Source organism: Staurois parvus, unplaced genomic scaffold (genome assembly GCF_062004578.1).
Source record: "Staurois parvus isolate SC_StPar_1 unplaced genomic scaffold, SC_StPar_1.0 ptg000276l, whole genome shotgun sequence".
Classification (NCBI taxonomy): Eukaryota; Metazoa; Chordata; class Amphibia; order Anura; family Ranidae; genus Staurois; species Staurois parvus.
In genome coordinates, this window is record NW_028318072.1 from 3,999,668 (window position 1) to 4,006,233 (window position 6,566).

Consider the following 6,566-nt stretch of genomic DNA (forward strand, 5'->3'; position numbering starts at 1 on the left):
GATTTTATCACTGATATTTGAGTATTTATTATGAATTTTATATTTGTTATTTTCCATCACAGATTAATTATGAGGTATAATTGATTGGTATATATATGAGGTATTTATGTATTCTAGTTTTTCACCAATAGACTTAGTTTATATGTTTTTCATCACCTTATGGTATTGATTATTTCAAGTTCAGTTGGTATTTATGGTATGCATATAGGGAATTTTCTTAGGTAATTTGGGAGCGCTTCACTATTTAATACATGGTATTTATGACTTATTGGTTGAGGTTGAGTGATTGCAGCTGGAAGATAGGGACGTATCCATATTAAGCGCAGGAGGATATCCCCCCCTTGTTTAATGTTTTACTATGTAAAATGTAAAAAAAAAAAAAATGACATTATTTAAAATTTTTAAATTTCCCGCCGCCGCCGGCGCCCGTACGTCCCGACGTCACAGGGACAGGACACAGAAGCCGGATGCCGGCATCGGCCGAAGGAGATGGCCGGGGACGCTGCAGGGGACACATCGTGGGAGCGCAGGGTAAGGTAAGTGAAGAACAAATGCCGGAGCAGTGCCACATGGTATTCCCGAGTGTAGCTCGGGGTTACCGCTCTTGGTACTGAAATGTTACCCCGAGCTACACTCGGGAATACCGCCAAGGAGGTTAATAACTGAAAAAATGCTAAAAAATGGTTTCCTCATTTCCTCGCCAAAATTTTTTAAGAAAACAACGCCCGCTGACCTGTCCTCACCCGCTGAGCACTTGCTGCAAAATGACAGGTCTGACAGTTGCCAATCAAATGTAAACAAATAGGTTAGCCTATACCTATAGCCTACCGCTAGCTCTGCCCAATTGTTTACACCTGACTGGCAACTGTCAGACCTGTCATATTGCGACAGATGCTCAGCAGGTGTGCATGGGTTGGCGGGCATCTGTTTTTTTTTATTTTGGTGAGTTGGCGTTATCAGGATAATGCTGGAAGCCATGATTGATGATGGATTACTTTGAGGGAACCATTTATTTATTTTTTGCTTTTTTGCCTTTTTTTAATTAAAGGACTTGTCAAAAACCATTGTTTTCTTTCTTGTTCATTTGAAAATTTTCAAGTCTGGCCTCTTTATTTTTTTCTAAATTTAAGCCCTCGGTGAATGGGTGGAGTACAAGTACCCCTTACTCATTCACAAGGGGGGCATCATCAGGGTACCCCCTTATTTAAAGGGGTACCCTGATGCTAATGACCCCCCCACCTGAAGACCCCCCACAACCACCGAGCCAGGGTTGTGGGGAAGAGGCCCTTGTATCCCTCGGCATGGGGACACCATTTCCATGCCGAGGGCACGTGGCCTGGTAAGCCACAGGGAGGGGGGCGCTAGATTGTCCCCCCTTTCTTGCTCTGCTAGGCCTGTGCTCAGCATTGTCCAGCAACACACTACACAAGGCTGCTGTGTAAGCAGCCTTATATAGTGTGGGGTGTGGAGTCACCAAGACTCTGGCTAATCATGGCTGTCACGGTGCCTTGTGCTGTGATTGGCCAAAGCATTGCACTCAACCTGTGGTTAGGTGCATTGCTTATGCCAATCATGGCTCTCACAATGCACTGTGAGAGCGCAGTGCATTGTGGGGCGCTCAGCGAGTGAACAGCCCGCAGAACACCCTTACCGTTCGTGTATTTGGCGGGCAAACAAACGGCCTATGTTCGACTCGAACATTGAGCCCAACACTACTCCCTAGGTGTGTTTGGGAACCCAGGGAGTTGTGGGAAATGGAGTTACAGGACCCTGCATCTGCATCTGAGCATAAGTAAATGATTATTCTACTACATCCTACCCTACTTGAACTTGCTGTCCCTGGCAAGTTTGCAGACTATTCAAATTCATCCTATGAAAATATACAGGAGGTCTCCTAAAATTAGGTCTCTGGCAGCGCCTCATGGTTTGAGTCTTGCTTCCATCCTTTGGGACAAGAGGTGACATGTACATATCTTCAGGAGCATCAGCAGATGTTGGTTCTGAGGGCCCTTAATTGGGAACATGGACCTGAATTGGTTGAACATTGGGCTGTGTAATACTGTCAGGATTAATGAGAGGAGCAGGAGGCAACTACAATTTAACTTCTGGTGGCAGAGGTGTTTGTGGCTTATGAGCTTGGTTAGAGTCCTCAAAAAAAACCCTATTGACCCCTCTGCGTGTTTGGTTGGGTTTGAGAAGTTTACAGTGTAGACATCTCAGATTTTGTTGTTTTTTTCTCTTTGGATATTGTAGACTGGCATGTTTGGAATCGCTGGTCTAAATGGAATTTTTCAAAAGACTGTACTCTATTTTTACTGAATTTAACACTTTAGTAAATGGGTAGGGGTACAACTACCCCTTACTCATTCACAAGAGGTGGGGGCAGCATCATGGTGCCCCCTTATTTAAATGGGTATCCTGATGCTATTGAGCCCCCCCTGCACTTTTCCCCCCTATTCTTGGGAGGTGGGATTCCCCTAAAAAGTCCTACCAGGCCTAAAGGGCCTGGTACGGCTTTTAGGGGGAACCCTACGCACTTTAAAAAAAATGTTTTACTGTGGGGTCCCTCCTAATCTTCCTATCAGACCTAGGGTCTGGTCTGGATTGAGGGGGGACCCCACCAACTTTGCAGGTAGTTTAAGGTGACCCCCCCAAGCATGATATTTAAAGGAATTTTTTTTTGTTTTTAAATTTAAGCAATGAAAAATGACTGCCCTTTTAAAAACTGTACTTTTTGAATTTGTTTTTCACTGATTCATGTCCCTCAGAGCAGTACCTGAGTCCCCATACCCCTTTTATGGCCAATAACGTGCATATAAGCCTTCAAAATGGGGACTTTTGAATTTACAAGTTCTAGTCCCATAGACTTGCATTGAGTTCGAAGTTCACGATCGAACGTTCATTAGGTTCGAATGTTTGACCGCAAACTGAACACAGGGTTGTTCTGCCCATCACTACTAGGGTGTATAATTTGCTCTGTTTCCTTCCTGGAATGGTGAAGAAAGGCCATGCCTGATGAGACAGAGGTAGTTGGTCAAGTGATGTAAAGACACATGAGAAGCTCCCCACTAGAAGAAACAACATGCGGGTAGCTAGGCCATAGCCTAATAGAACACAGCTTCTCTAGAAGACCCAGCCAATATTGAGGGCCCCTCCCTGACTGATACCAGAACACTCTAGCTCCAGTTGCATGGTGATTTGTATCTAGACCATTCCAGTTGTCCACCTTTGTTACCAGAGCTATCCTGGACTTCACTGTGGGGGACAATGTTAAAGATAATTGCAAGTAACTGTTTGTGTTCTTAACCATTTTACTGATGTAGTGAATGATTACTCTCCTAAAATGCTCCTCTCATCCTATGTACAGGAACTTTTAATAATGAAAAGTATACATATTTAAGAAAATAATACTCTTTCTGTATATTGGGATCTGTCAAGTGTTTATTTACACAGACTTGTAAAGTCTACTTTATAGTGGAACACCAAATAAATGCCAGGAAAGTTAGAACCTCCGCTAAATACATGTGTGGCCATCACTGTTCTGTTGAAGGAACATGCTGGAACACATTTCCCGATCAGTGGCTGAAGTTGCTGATCAGTGTATTCTGACAATGGCACATACGCAGACTACAGTAATTAAACCTGACAGATTTTCTAACCCTTCTGCACTCCATTCAAAATAATTTAAATAAATGTTGTATATTAGGCAAAAAAAAATATAGAAGATATTTAAATTCTTGCTAATGGAGTATTTAGCAGTCACTGGCTCTGAACACTGGGCACTGCAGAAGATTATTCCTTACAGTTGTTTCCAAAATGAATATTACATTGTGACATTAATCCATTCACTGACAGAATATGTTGGCTTAGTTTATTAGTGAACTGTTGCATATCGAACCATCCTTTTCCTGAAATTTTCTTTAAAACTGTAATGGAATAAACTAACATTTCAGAAAGTGAATGCAGTATCAGAATTACTTTAATGACATTTGCGCTATGGCTTGATGATGATAGTATATCCCTTCAATCAGATCAAATTGCTCCAATTTCCACCAAAAAAAAGCAAACAAAAAAGAAAGCTAACCTAATCTTATTTAACCTCATACTTACGTGGATAAGTGTGTATTGTTATTAGAATTACTAGACAGAAAGGGCAGGGTCTGGGTTTGACAGTCCACTGGTTTAAAAAAATGAACTAAAATAGGAAAGAAATTGGAGCAAAATAGCAATGATGGTTTGAAGTTAATGTGGAACTCAAGTTCAGCATGGGCCAATCAAGAGGGCCAAAGACCAGCTTCTGGAACAAGCCAAAGAGAAGATGCCCAAGTCGGCGAGGGATCTCGTGGGCATCAGACCATTGAAGTAAAGGTAAGTATTTTAGACTTTAGTCCTGCTTTAAAGAAAACATCTACTGATAAAATACATAAATTGCTATTGCTGAGCTCTCCTTATAAGAATACTCATTGCCCTGAGGTGATGATCCAAATGCATGCTGTCACCAGCAACTAGCTTAGGAGTTGTATATTTGTTATGGTATGTTCCACTGTACACCCCTTTGCGAGTGAATTGGCTAAAATTTGGCTTTACACAATTGTTTTGCAAGCAAGAGATATTTGATGAACAGAAATTTTAAATTACATTTAAATTAAAGTACTGAGTCCAGAGACTGTTAGGGAATTAGTATTTTCAAAGGAAGGAGAAGAAGAAGAAGATTAAAAGAAAATTTCCTTTTACTTCCTGTCTCAGATGCACTGCAGGATAGTAGGAGATCTGTTAAAATAGGGGACATCCCCTCTTAGACAGTTGTCACATAAACAGATTTCCCTATTGAAAGATTTCCCCACACCTCCTGTACCTGTGGCTCATACATTTTGGTTTTACTATCATTTTCTGTACTGCACTACAGCCAATAGTTAGAGTAAATCTGCCCAGTGGGGACAGAGAGCAATAAAAATATTTAAAACTACCCCTTTTTGTCATCTGTATCTGATTGGAGAGATGTCCCTGTACTACCTGTCATGTATACCCCAAAACATTAAGAAATCTCTGCAAGGTACGGCAAAACCCCTTTTAGGCAGTTGTGATTTGAATGTGTGTCCTCATTGCAAGATTGTCCTTTTATTCCTGGTTCAATTGGAACTAAAAAAATTTGGATTTTCCTTTACTATGAGTGCTGGCGACAGTGACCATTTGGGCTAGAGCTGGTGACTCTCCCCAACTTGGACACAGACTGCAATAAAAACTTGACAGAGTTCTAAGCCTTCTACACTCTGTCCAAAAATGTTTTGGCTTTATATACACAAGTATAACTCCACATCATTAAAGAAGATCTAAGAGATAGGCAAAAAAAATCACCAATTAGTTACACCAGGCTGGAGCAGGCTTGCTTTGCCTGGCACCTGCTGCCATGTGTGGTGGGTGACCTGAGGGCCTGAAGTAAGAGAAAGAGTGACCCTGGCATGTTGACTGAGGGGGAGCTGTCTGCCAAGGATCTATCTGGTATCACTGGAAGGGTGTCACTTGGAAGATTGGAGGAGGCTACCATTCTGTCCATGGGCAGTTTGAGTACAGACACTGGGTGATCTTGGGGACTCTGTGTGCTTTTCTTTGATAGTGTGGGTCTGAGCAAAGGGGACACTGGCTAGTGTTCTGAAGAGCTTGTCCAACTGTAACTACTGCATAGGACTTTGCTCAGTCTCTGTTACATTTGGACTGCCACAGTTTGCCGTAACTGGCTTGTACCTAAAGAACTTTGCCGTGCTACTACTACTACTGCTAAAGGGACTTTGCTCACTCCTACACTACTTGTTGTTATTACCAAAGGAGAAGTCTTTTTTCCTGCTTCTGCAAATACTTCACCTAAAGCTCAACCAGAGATCAGTTAGATGTCCTCAGTTGTGAATAAATCTAATTTTGGAGTATCCTACTAAATTCCCCACCCCTATCCCTGGTTCTACAATAAAAATACAAAAACAACATCCCCTAGACTGGTCATTGAGCTCATGTTTACACTGATGCGGTGCGATAAATCCCTTGTGATTCGCACAGGAACTGCACTGCATTCCTGTACAAACCACATGTAATTTGTATGTGGTGCAATTGGAGCCATACATTTTTATGGCTCTAATCGCACCACACCTGCATCAAAAACGTGCAGGACTATTTCTTGGTCCGCACTAGAATCGGATTGCATAGTTATTCACACCGATACTTCACAACCCAACGCGTTTTGCGGACTGATTTCGGGGTGTTGTTAACTTAACATGCACACCTGCATCGGTCTGCATGCATGGGGTGCGATTTTGATGCAGTGTGGAATTCGCACTGAAAAAGCTGCATCAGTGTGAACCAGGGCTGAAGTCAATGAGCTGCAGTGTGTGTGTACACCTGGCTGTGAAAAATACTTAATGCCTAGCTGCAGGGTAAAGCAAGGGGAGACCTGGGGAAAAATACAAGCGGCTCCTACGTGGGTAGCACTACATATCTTTTTGATGATTCATAGATTTGACCATATTGTCTGATTCTGTGAAGAGTCCTTCAATCAGATCATTACTTGTATGACCAAC